Here is a 12234-nt window from a genome sequence, read left to right as displayed (position 1 = left end):
TCTCCTGATTATATATCCAGACCTTGAGAACACATGTTCTTCCATATGGGTTGCATATAAAGGGCAGGTCTGTCCCTCCCTGCTCTGCACTGGGGTGACCTCATCTTGAGGCCTGTGTGCAGTTTTGGGCACCACAATATAAGAATGATCTAAAGCTATTAGAAAGCGTTCAAAGGAGAGGTATGAAGATGGTGAAGGGCCTTGAGAGGAAGCCATAGGAGGTGCAGCTGGGGTCACTTGGTCTGTTCAGGCTGGAGAAGAGGAGACTGAGAGAAGCCCTCATTCCAGTGCTGCAGTTTCCCTGTGAGGGGAAGTAGACGGGCAGGCACTGATCTCTTCTCCGTGGTGATCAGTGATAGGACTTGAGAGAATGGCATGTAACTCTGTCAGAGGAGGTTTAGGTTTGATATCTAGAAAATATTTTGCAACTACAGGGTGCTTGGGCACTGAACAAGCTCCCCAGGGAAATGGTCACAGCACCAAGCCTGACAGATCTCAAGAAGTGTTAGGACAGTGCTCTGATACAGGTTGCAATTCTTGGGGCTGTCCTGTGCAGGGTCTGGAGCAGGATTTTGATGATTCTCATGCTTATCTACTGACTTGGGATTTTCTACGCATCTATGATTCTATTATTCAATCCCATGGAGCCTTAAGAGAGATGCACAATTTGCACAATTTCTGCAGCCCAGAAAGCCAAACATGTCCAAACCAAAAGCAGAGTGACCACTAGGTCAAGGGAGGAGATTCTGCCCTTCTACTCTGCTCTCATGAGATTTCAGCTCAAATAGTGACCAGTTCTAGGATCCTCAGCACAGGAAAGGACCTGCTGGAATGGGTCTACAGGCCATAGAAAATAACTAGAGGAAGGGAAAAACTTTCTTACAAGAAAAGGCCGAGAGAGTCAGGGGTGCTCAATCTAAAGAAGAGAAGGATCCAAGGAGACCTTATGCAGCTTTTCAATACTTCAGAGGGGGCTTACAAGAAAGATGGGGACAGATTTTTAGTAGGGACTATAGAGATACAACAAAACGTAACAGTTAGTTTAAACTAGATATAGGGAATAATTTTTTTTCAGTGTGGATGGTGAAACACTGGAACAAGTTGGCACGTTGTCATCTGCCAACTACCCCTGCCAACATTCATTGGACTGGGCTCTCAGCAACCTGATCTGGTTGAAGACATCCCTGCTTATTGCAAGGGATTTAGACTAGATGACCTTTCAAAATCCCTATGATTCTAGGATTTTGAAGAAGTCATGTGGAAGTAGGTAATAACATATGGTTCACGTAGTCTTCTACTTCCATGAAATGAATGGAAAATTCATCACAACCTCAGGCATTTTAGCATCAAATATATTTAACTTCTACAAAGACTGACATCTGTAAGATGTGTGTCAGCATACAAAGAGTGAAGATAAAGCATGCTTATTAAGACACAGTTCCTCATGGTTTTGGGTTTTTTCTTTTAGCACACTGAATAGTACTTCAGATAACTTCCTGCAAGTATTACCCTACTACATGTGAGCTGCAGTAACATAAAAGCAAGTTTTGCCATTGATATCTGTGTGTCTAAGAAAGATATCTACCAATGTAAGGTGTCTACCCACCTTAGTGCAAGGAGTGTCTATTTGGCTGCTGGAAGCATCTCCTGGCTTTTAAAATTCTGGTCCTTTTAGTTGTCTCATCAACAACCATTACATTTGTATTAAAAGAGAGTGATTCTACTCCTTCATTTCCAAAGTAACATAGCAACTTAGCAAGAAGAAACTAATATTCAGGCTACTGAGTAATTTGACAAACCGAAGAGTTGCTTTTACCATAACCCAGCTGGAAAGGCATCTGCTCACTGCAAACCACCTCAGATTTCTTATTAAAAAACATTCTTCCCACTCAATAATTTTATATTCCTTCAATATTTAAGCATAAAGAAACAGGGACTCCAAGCATTCAGCCAGAAATATGCACTTGAGCATTTGGAGTAAGGCCTAGAAAAATAAAGTTGTTTGTTTCACTTAGCCTTGAAAGAGAAACCTTAGGAGTTGAAAATTAGTAACTTTTATTTCAAAACAGCCCCAGCATATGATTCAAGCACTGTAAAAAAGTTAATACACTGTCTGCTTAACTTTGATGACAGGATCAAAACAAATAAGAGGTCAACTGATCTATTCAAGCATATTTAATTGGCTGTAGTTGATTAATTTATGGTTTTATTCCCTTTGAAGTACTACATGGTTATTTGTTCTTAATATGAAATATCCCACAGTCATGCAAAAGTAATACGCTTATCTCATTGCAATCTTGCTTATATGGCAACTGTTTCAGTTATTTCAGACCAGCTAACTCCTTCTATATGCTTTATGATTTACTGACATGCAGATCAAATCCAGATCAAACCACCTCCCTTTGTAAATAATGCATGTACATATACGCGTAAAAGCAGGGAAAGACAGGGCAAAAACCTCACTAGAAAACAGAGCAAGAACAAACGCTATCTCCATTATCACAACTTGTTTCTACAATACCACTGTTGGTAGTGATCTCCAGGGGGACAGTTCCCACACTGGACACCCTGTGTTTGGAGTGAAACACACAGCTGCTGCCTTGGATGTAGTCCCAGACAAACTGCAAGAAAAGCAGGTAGTGGGGTTTACTTCAACTTCTAATGTCTTAACTTTTGCACTAGAAGTGGAATTGGGTCTGGCTTTGCCACTTCCCAGTTGTCAACTGATGCCAGTAAGAAAAGCATTGTGTTATCCAGGTACCACACACAGAAGTACAGCTTCTGTGGAGTGTGCTGCAGGAGCATCCTCTCCTCTTCACTGTGACATGCTGTTATATTTGTACACAGGGACAACAGAGTAACTTCAACCATTGAAGTCTATAAGCTCATTCCCTTTTTAGTAATATTCCATATTAAAAAAAGAGGCTCTACCTGTGAGAGGAGATTAAATGAAACAATGCACTATTCATTCTTAGCCATTTTTTTGTTAATGGCCATTAAACTAGTCAAGCATGGAAAACAGCCTGTAGTTCTACTTATTTCTACTGCTGCTTTCATGACACTTACCTAAGAAGTGGAGTACTACTTCCTGCCAGCCACTGACCCTACTTGGGCATGAGGGCTGCTCCCTTCACTTGTTTAAAAACGATCTTTAAATGGAAGTATGAATTTCTGCTTCTTCCTTTATACTGCTCTGTGAATATGTATTTATTGTCATGTTACATTCAGTTACTATTTGTTCTCAAAATGGATTTGTTCAGTCTTCCCGTAAACATTTTTGTGACAGCATGACTCTAAAATAACAAAGTGTTTCTGTTTAGCACAGAAAATAACAATTCTCAAATCTCTATTACAAGAGAAATAATAATGTCCATTTGAAATTACCTACTTGTAAGTTTAAAGACCAGTCACCCAGAGGCATAAGAAATAGTTGCAAATAAAGCAATCTACTTAAATGTGAAATTCTTATCATTCATGAATGAAATGGCCACTTCCCACAGAAAAGACCAGCATCACCTCCATGAAATATAATTTATTTTCTCAAACGAAATGTTCTTGTAATTTCAAAAAGGACACTTGAGGTAAACACTGCATTTACAAGAAAAAACTGTAACAGCAAAAACTCAATTAAAAATTATTTTCCATCAAGAAAATTTGATTTTTATAAAAGAGAAAATTCATTTTCTCAAAGAAAAAAATTAAAAATGAGCAAAGACATTTTTAATAGTTTTATATATCCTCAAAAATAACCAGCAGATAGATCAACATTATCACCCAAAACAGCAGCATGAAAAAGGCAGAAAGGGTTTGCCTGAGTTCATTTACCTCAACCCCTCCGCTCACAAAAGTTCAGGTACAGCAGTTTAAATCCAGGACTTTCCCCAGCTGGTTTCTGAGTATCTCTAAGAATGGACACTCCAAAATTTCCCTGGGCAACCTGGTCCAGTATGTGACCAGCCTCACAGTGAAAAAGCATTTCCTTGTGTTTAGATGGAATTTCATGTGTTTCACTTTGTGCCAATGGCCTCTCGTTCTGTCAGCGTGCACTGCAGAAGCCTTCACGGAGAAGAGCCTCACTCTTCTTCACTTTATTTCAGTCTGGAAAAAAGAGGGCTTAGGGATTACCTTATTGTGGCCTTCTAGTTCCTGAAGGATGCCTACAAGAATGATGGAGAGGGACTACTAATAAGTTAGTGACAGGAGAAGAACAATGATTTCAAACTGAAAGAGAGGAGGCTTAGATTAGATATTAGGAAGAAATTTTTCAATGTGAAGGTGGTGAAGCACTAGAAGAGGTTGTGGGAAGAAGTGGTGGATGCCCCATCCCTGGAAGGCTTAAGGCCTAGCTGGATGCGAAGAATCTCAGGTAGTGAACGTTGTCCCTCCCCATCATTGGGGGCAGAGAACTATCAAGGTGGGAAGAGATCTTTAAGGTCATTAAGAGCAACCATCAACCCAGCACCACCACTGTAATTCCGAAACCACTAAGCTACATGATCCAGCGCCTAATCCAGATCTCTTTTAAACACTTCCAGGGACGGTGACTGCACCACCACCCTGGGCAACTTATCCCAATGCCTGACCCTGCTAACAGGGAAACAAATTTCTAATATCTAAGCTAAATCTCCTTTGTCTCAGTTTAAGGCCATTTCCTCTGGTTCTCTCACTGGAGGCATGGGAAGGGACCAGGCCCACCTGACCACAACCTCCAGAGAGCTGTGGAGACCTATGAGGCTTCTCTCTCTCCTTGAGACTAAGCAAACTCATCTCCATCAAGAGTTCCTCATAAAACATATTTTCTAGACCTTCTAAAATCCTTGCTGCCTGACCCTGGATGTGCTCCAGCACTTCCATGTCCTCTTTAAAGTGAGGGGCCCAGAACTGAACTCCAGGTGTGGCCTCATCACTGCTGAGTACAGCAGATGAGCACATACACTGTCTGATCAATCAACACCCAAGGTCCTTCCGCTCTGCAGCTTTCAAGGCTCTTCTGCCCAAGTCTGTGGTTCTGCAGGGGATTACCACAATCCCAATGCAGAATCTGCAGCTGAACATCCTGCAGTATCCTCAGCCCACTGACCAAGTCTGTTCAGGTCTCTCTGCAGAGCCTTCCTAGCCTCCAGCAGTTCAACATGCCCACACAACTTGGTGCTATCTGCAAATTCACTGAGACTACCCTCAATCCCCATGTGCAGATCATCAATAAAGATGTTGAACAGGACTGCCCCTGAAACTGAGCCCTGGGGAACACTGCTAGGGACAAACTGATAACTGGATTTGCTCCATTCACCACAGCTCTCTGGGCCCAGCCATCCAGCCGGTTTTTTACCCATTGAAGAATACACCCATCCAAACCAGCTTTTCTCTGTGGGAGATGGAGAATGCTTTACTGAAGTCTAGAGAGACAACATCCACAGCTTTCCCTTCAACTACTAAGCAGGTCACTTTGTTATAGAATGTGAATCAGCTTGGCCAAGCAGGATCTTCATTTCGTAAGTCCATGATGGCTGGGCTTGATTCCCTGATTGTCCTACATGTGCCACGGCACAGCACTCAGGATGATCTCTTTAATGACCTTGCCCAGGACCAAGGTTAGGATGTGTAGCACGATGCTCTGCCCTGGAATGTGGTTCAGCCACTGGACTATATCCTATTTGCAAGGCTCTCAGTAGTGGATTGAGAGGGGGAATCATGTGTTGGTTTTGGTGTTGAATTATGCTAAAACCAGTCTGGTTCACTAAACCCGAATTAACATCCTGATTATTGAGGCAACTGGAGACATGTGACTAGCAATCAATCACTTTATACTACAAAAGTCCAGTCTACTCTCATGTGGTTAGGTTCTTCTTGCAGTATGTATGAAGTTTCCTCCTCTAAAGTGGGAATGCCCCTTCAAGGATACTCCTCGAGGCTGCAAGAGATATGCCCAGAAGCATTGGTATGGTGAGTTACATCAATCTCTACTTAATAATTGTTTCTTTTTGCTAGCTTTAATATAATTCCTTTGATATAGTGCAGTATCCTATTTTATACTATATGCTACTAGACTAGATTAGATTTTATGCTGTGTAGTAAATGATTCTGATTAAGATATTTTGTCTGATCATTTGTCATCATAAATAACATATACATCTGATGTGCCGCCTTTAATTCTGTGAGACAGTTATTTAAACTGTTGACAAAAGACTGGGGCTAAGATTGGATTCAGCTGCACTCAGGCCCCTCTTACCAGGAGTTTAGAAAGCAAGGAGGTCCTTTCTGCACCTCATGACTCAATGGGACAGCTTCTCTAATAAACTTCAGCTGAAGCTCCCACTCCCATTCGTGGCAGGCTGACAGGGCTATAGTTCTCTGGATTATCTTGTAAATGGGCACTATATTTGCTAATTTCCAGTCAGCTGGAACTTCTCCACTAAAACAGAACTGCTGTTAAATGATTGAGAGTGATTTGGCAAGTTCTTTTGCCAGTTCCCTCATTATTCTGGGGTGTAGCCCACCATGGCCCATGTTCCTTAAGGTACCTCCCAACCCAGACCTTTCTACAATTCTATGATCAGCAAGTGCTTTCCAACTCTTCTTTCCAGGGCTGTACCCATGGGATTCTTTTAAGCAGGTCTTTGAAGTTATGTATGGAACAGTATTGGTGGCTTTTATACTAACAATGACTTCTTCCTCTAAGCATTTATTTTCTATTATTTTGCTAGTTTGTAAATATGTGTGAAACTCAGTAATGGGAAATTTATATTTCAAACAGGATATCATAATGTGAGTACTGTAAGATATCGAACACTGAGAACCAAATCCAAGGCAGAGGTGAGGACTAATTTTGCATTTTTTTCAGGATGACAGGGTTTCAATGCTTTTTCATTCTCATGCCCTTTTTATATATTGAAGTATTTAGTAGAGATTAGAACAAAAAAGAGATAATGCTGTTTAAAGGCTTTTTAACAGATGTAGAAACAGAAATACCTATCAAAAGAATTGTTTGCATAATCACGACATAAACAAGCTGCAATTAGACTGTACTTATAATTTCATTATGCTGCTCATTATGACCAAAATATCCTGTTTGTTCAAACCCAACCTTTTATGAAAGTAATTCTTTAATAGTTTCAGAAGGAAGCTGTAGCTGGTAAACACATGTTCTTATGGGAAATTGCCATAATCCTGACTATATCCCAGCAGGCCCTGAGAATATTTCTCACAAAGTCTCTTAAATAAAATCTACAACATATGTAGAGCAGACTGTGCTTCGCATCCTTTTAAGGAACTTACAAGATTAATGAAGAGGACATTACTCTTGTTTTTCCTTCCAAATGTTTACCTCTTGCAACAGGTATTCTGTAATATTTATTTCCTCTCCTATTTTCATGGTTTCTGCACTACCATGAATCTGTAAAAGAAGTTGTGAAAGTTTACAACTAGACTGCCTATTGACAGTGTCTTACTGTCAGCTTCTTATGCAGCCTATCCAACACACAGACTATTGATAAATGCATTTCATTACATTTGTACCACTAAGCTCCAACCATTCTTCCAGGGCAATTATCAGAGAAATCAATACAGCTGCTATTTTTTATGTGGTTGCTAAGAGGTTTTGAAAATCAATACAGTAGTTATTTTTTATATGGTTGCTAAGAAGTTTTGAAATTGAACTCACTTTTTTCTTTTTCTTTTTTTTTTTATTACTATTGACTGATATGTCAAAAAGAACACAAACAGACCAATACAGCTCTCTTACTAATTGTCATTCAGCTAAATATCTATAAGCCATTAGGGACATATAAAAGTCACAAATTTCTGGATGAGGAACACTAACATTGCTGAAAATTTTAATAAACTTCACCATTTGAAAAATGTAGATCAATCATCACAATCTAAAATGAATGGAACGATTTTCTCAACTATTTTTTCTTCACTACTTCTTAACTGGGTTTTTGCCCTCCTGCGTCAAACATGACAATTCAGTTAGAGAAAAATGAGACCACATTATAGACATGGAAAAATTCTCAGTGCAACCAGAGAAAAACTCAAGAAGTATTTGGAGCTTTTTATTTTAAATATAGTTTCTTTGATATTCCAAATCAGAAACCTAGCAATTAGTCTTTCTGAAAAGCTCTATGATCCAGTATCACCTACTGTAATTATCTATTTTTGTCAAAACCAGAATCAGTAGCAATGAGAAGTCTGCCAGGATTACTGTGTACATTGTCTCATGCCTCATCTTCTTTTTCAAATGTTGTTTTTTCCGGAATTGTTTATCAGACAGATGAACAGTCAAGCCTCATTGTATTGTACTCACTGGAACAAAACTGACCTTTACAATTTGTGCAACTTCAAATTATGTGTTCAAAAGACAGCACAGATAACAAAGGGGATAGTACACTTCTGATCTGTGTAATTTACTAAATCTGTAAAAAGTGGATTTACAACCCCTCTATTCTGATTTACCAGTGTTATGCTCATACTTAGGCTGCATTTGTAGAAATAGCTGCAGAAAATGCAGGAGGGAAAGAAAAAAGTCAGATCTTTAATGAACATACAGAAACTCATAACCAATGTCCTCCACATTGAAATACTACAGATGGTAACATTAATTTTTGAACTACTGTGCTTTCCTTTACCACATGCAAAAATATTGCAATAGTATTTTTAACTTTTTGGATGTTAGTTGGCCACAATGACTTGCTACTACAGTTGGAAACCAGACCACAAATGTTCTACCACTAAAGTTTAAATCTATCTCTCGGTTTTGACTCCACACTATAAATGACTAAAGTAAACAGGAAAACTTTTCATTTGCATTTCTGTTACTTTCTATCCAGGACTCCATTCTCCATAAACTATTCAGACTTCTCCGCGTTACATGTTACTCTTTAAAGCCCAAGGTTTGAAGTGCTCTGCCTAGAGGGCTCTAGATACTTCTGTGGGTGTCACTGTTAATCAACGACACATGGAAAGGAAATGAAGGAGCCAAAAGCAGCTTTGTTGTCTGGAAAAACCTCAGAATACATGGACATGGGTGACAACGGTAGGAAAATCAGAGCTGGATAACAGGAAATGTTTGCAGCTTACTGAAACAGTTTAATTAGAGCCTCATTTTAAAGCATATGAAGTTGAATGAACAAAATTTAGCCACAAATTAATGGAAAATTGAGGCAATGACCTCAAAGTTTCAAATGTACCCAAATCCCTCAAAACATTATAAGGATGAGTCTATCACAACTGTTTAAAAGAAATTTCATTTATTTTTACATAGTCTGTGCAAATTAAAACATATTTTTTCTTTTATATGTCCTACTCAAACTTCACCATACCTGTAGTCATTTGCAAACCTACCAAAACATGTTCAGCTATAAACAGTGAATTAGGATGTTTAATAGCTAAAGATGATCAGATAGGCCCTTGCAGTAAACCACTAGGGAGTAACAGAAACACACGTACTTACTTACTGACTGATTTGAAATTAAGCTTTTTCCTCTGTGGTAGCCTCATTTTTCATCCACACAAACTACATTTCTGTTCACAGCAACAAGAAAAGCATGCCAAAAGCATACCAAGTACGCCAGGTAATTCTGATCTCTGGTTATATTAATTAATACCCCATTTTGGTTTCTAGCTGCTGGCTTTCACAAGTGAAACAAACATATAGCCTAGGATGACCTCTGAGAAGGACTGCAATTTAAAATATATAAGCTGTACTCCCAAATTGCTTATCATACATAGTGAAGAACTGATCTTTCACCAATGAACTATCATCTTCATTTCCAGACCTCCTCAAGTCCTCCACCTCCACTGTGATGGCCTGAAATGCATTTACAAACTCTTTTCTAGTCATGACTCTTGGGCCCACCAAGAACAGCTGTTACATTTAGCATAATCTATTGACAGGGATTTGAATGAATGTATGGCCAAATACCACAGTCTCTTGCTTTTTCACTCAAAAATTATGCCAATGAACATTTCTACTCCTAGTTCTAGGAGGATGTAAAAGAATAAAATTAAAAACTGGGAATAGAAGAACCCCCCCCCCCAATCCCAAATTGACAATATTTGGCAAACAGCAGCTTAGCATGACAAGTAAGTATGTAGTTGTCTGCAACTGAGAAGTAAGCAGAAACACTGATTGGCTAGATTTGGTTTAAAAATCTACGCAAACAACTAAGAATCAATGTTAGAATGTTTAGTTTTTCAGTAAACAATACTGTCATAAGAAAGCTTGTGCTCGTGGATTACTATACTACAGGATAATTTGCAGTTTTATTAACATAACTTTCAGCATCTATAAAACAAATCATTAGTCTTGGCATGTGACCAAGGTACAAGAGTAGTCACTTCACTGGGTATTAATGCAGTTGGCTGCATTTATACAACAACCAGTTGGCAGTGTTGTAAGACACTGTTGTTATTCCATTTTTTCCCAACAGAGGAGTACTTCTTTTACTGCCTCTTTTTCACCCACATATACACTGAAACAAGCAATCAGTTAGGATCTCTCCCAGTTTCAGGAAGGGAAAACAGCTTTAACACCACTCAGAGCAAATCAGCGCCAGTTGCAACTGTTTAAGAGATTATTACTTTTAAATAAGCTCCAATCCTTTCCATTCACTTGTTGCAAGGTAAAGGGGCATTACATCTGGTGGGAAAGAGGAATAAGGATTTCCTGCTTTGTATATCCTACTACACAGAAGAAAGCATTGCCAATCCCAGAAATTGAATTTTGGAATACTGACAAAGTTATGAACCTTATGTGGTCCAGGATGTTCATATGGTGTTTCAATTACACAGATGATTCACTGATATTTATCATAGCCATACAGTCTGAAAAGGAACTTTGGATGGCTATGTCAGTTAAGGAGTTAGCTGCTACTGATGAATATAATCTTAGGCTGCTTGTTGTCTAGCAAATCTATCTTTGAAAAAGTATAGTCTTGCTATTCAAAAGTCAGTTGCTACTCTCACAAATGCTCTTAAGAGATAAGAGACGATGCCTTACAATTCCAGCAGAACCATGCTAGGCAAAGAAAAGAGTATATTGTCTGCAGCTGTCAGAGTCCAATCTGTCTGACATCCTGGATCCAACTGTTTCCAGCCCTCAGAGCCAAGTTCTTAAAATTCTGACCATTAATGAAGGATTTCACCCTCTTTGGCTGTTCAAACACTCACAGATCCACCACCATCACAAGTGCCGATCAGCAAAACTGAGTTTTGTAGCAGTACCATTCTCTGAGGATTTCCAGAAATGCATGCAGAGCCATAAAGTGCTGGAGAGTCACACAAAGAAACTACTAAGCAGCTTATGAAAGAGCTTCCACAAGAGATCAGGCACATCTGTAGAACTGTAAGCGATAAAGACACTAATCTCTCCCTTAACTGATAGATCCAAAGAACCTATCACCAAAATACTTAGGAAGCTCCATTCTTCGCTGCATGATCATAGCAACTTTCCTTTTGCCTCCAAGTTAGTTAATGCTTCTACAAATTCTTTATAGCCCTAGCAGGACCTTTTAAGTAAGAAATGCTTAATCCTTTAATGCTGAGGGGAGTGGCTCTTTCCATAAGGAAAGCCAGGTCTAAGTAAGATCTTCCAGAATCAGCTGGCATTCTCACTAGGACAGAAAATACACCGTTGTGTAATTCTGTGCATATAGAAACCAGGACTGAATATAATAAGCAATTCTACAGAATATTCCACTCTACATAATCTACCAAAGAACCTAAAATTCAGATTTACACTGACGAAGAAGGCAGTAATTGCTCTTAATGTAAAAGATCCACCCACCCACCTGAAATCCAGAGCTGCTGCATCAGCCAGCCTCCAAAAATGAACTTAAGTGAACTTGTAACACATACATACTTTTCAATTCAGATATTTAAAAAGCTCCCTTTGAGTCTAGAAAAGAGCAAGCACTGATTACCCTTCCACTTTCACCAGTGAATGATGTAGAAGTTCTATAAGCAGCCATGCTGACTCCAAATCATTACCACTTCCATCAACAGGACAGGGAACCTTAAAGTACCCCACAGAGTTTGAGTGAGGGATGCAAAACAAAAATTATATCTCTTTTTTTAATGCACACTAGATTTAGTTGACAAAGCAAAAAAAGAGAATTACTTCCTTTGCTCTGGAGAATTACAGTGATGTAAATATCAGCACTGGAGATTTTCTCACTTTCTCAATTTCATAGAAGCCATCTCCCTCAAAGCAGTTTATTTATTATGTTTTGCTTTCTT

At 39.1% G+C, this 12234-nt stretch overlaps 1 protein-coding gene across 7 annotated transcripts in view; it reads right to left on the bottom strand.

Moving 5' to 3' along the window:
* The window catches only part of SNCAIP (synuclein alpha interacting protein), an 87228-nt gene that overhangs the window by 58973 nt on the left and 16021 nt on the right, over positions 1–12234 (bottom strand). The window contains exon 1 of one of the 7 annotated variants that reach the window (XM_064403032.1): positions 7276–7393. The exons of 5 other annotated variants lie outside the window; for them this stretch is intronic. The gene's annotated coding sequence lies outside the window, so the exon portion shown is untranslated. Of the gene's footprint in view, positions 1–4805; positions 4825–7275; positions 7394–12234 lie in introns of those variants that run through there. One more of the 7 variants, XM_064403034.1, reaches the window with a different exon arrangement.

The sequence above is a fragment of the Passer domesticus genome, chromosome Z (genome assembly GCF_036417665.1).
Source record: "Passer domesticus isolate bPasDom1 chromosome Z, bPasDom1.hap1, whole genome shotgun sequence".
NCBI classification, from domain to species: domain Eukaryota; kingdom Metazoa; phylum Chordata; class Aves; order Passeriformes; family Passeridae; genus Passer; species Passer domesticus.
This window is presented reverse-complemented; position numbering and strand designations above follow the sequence as displayed.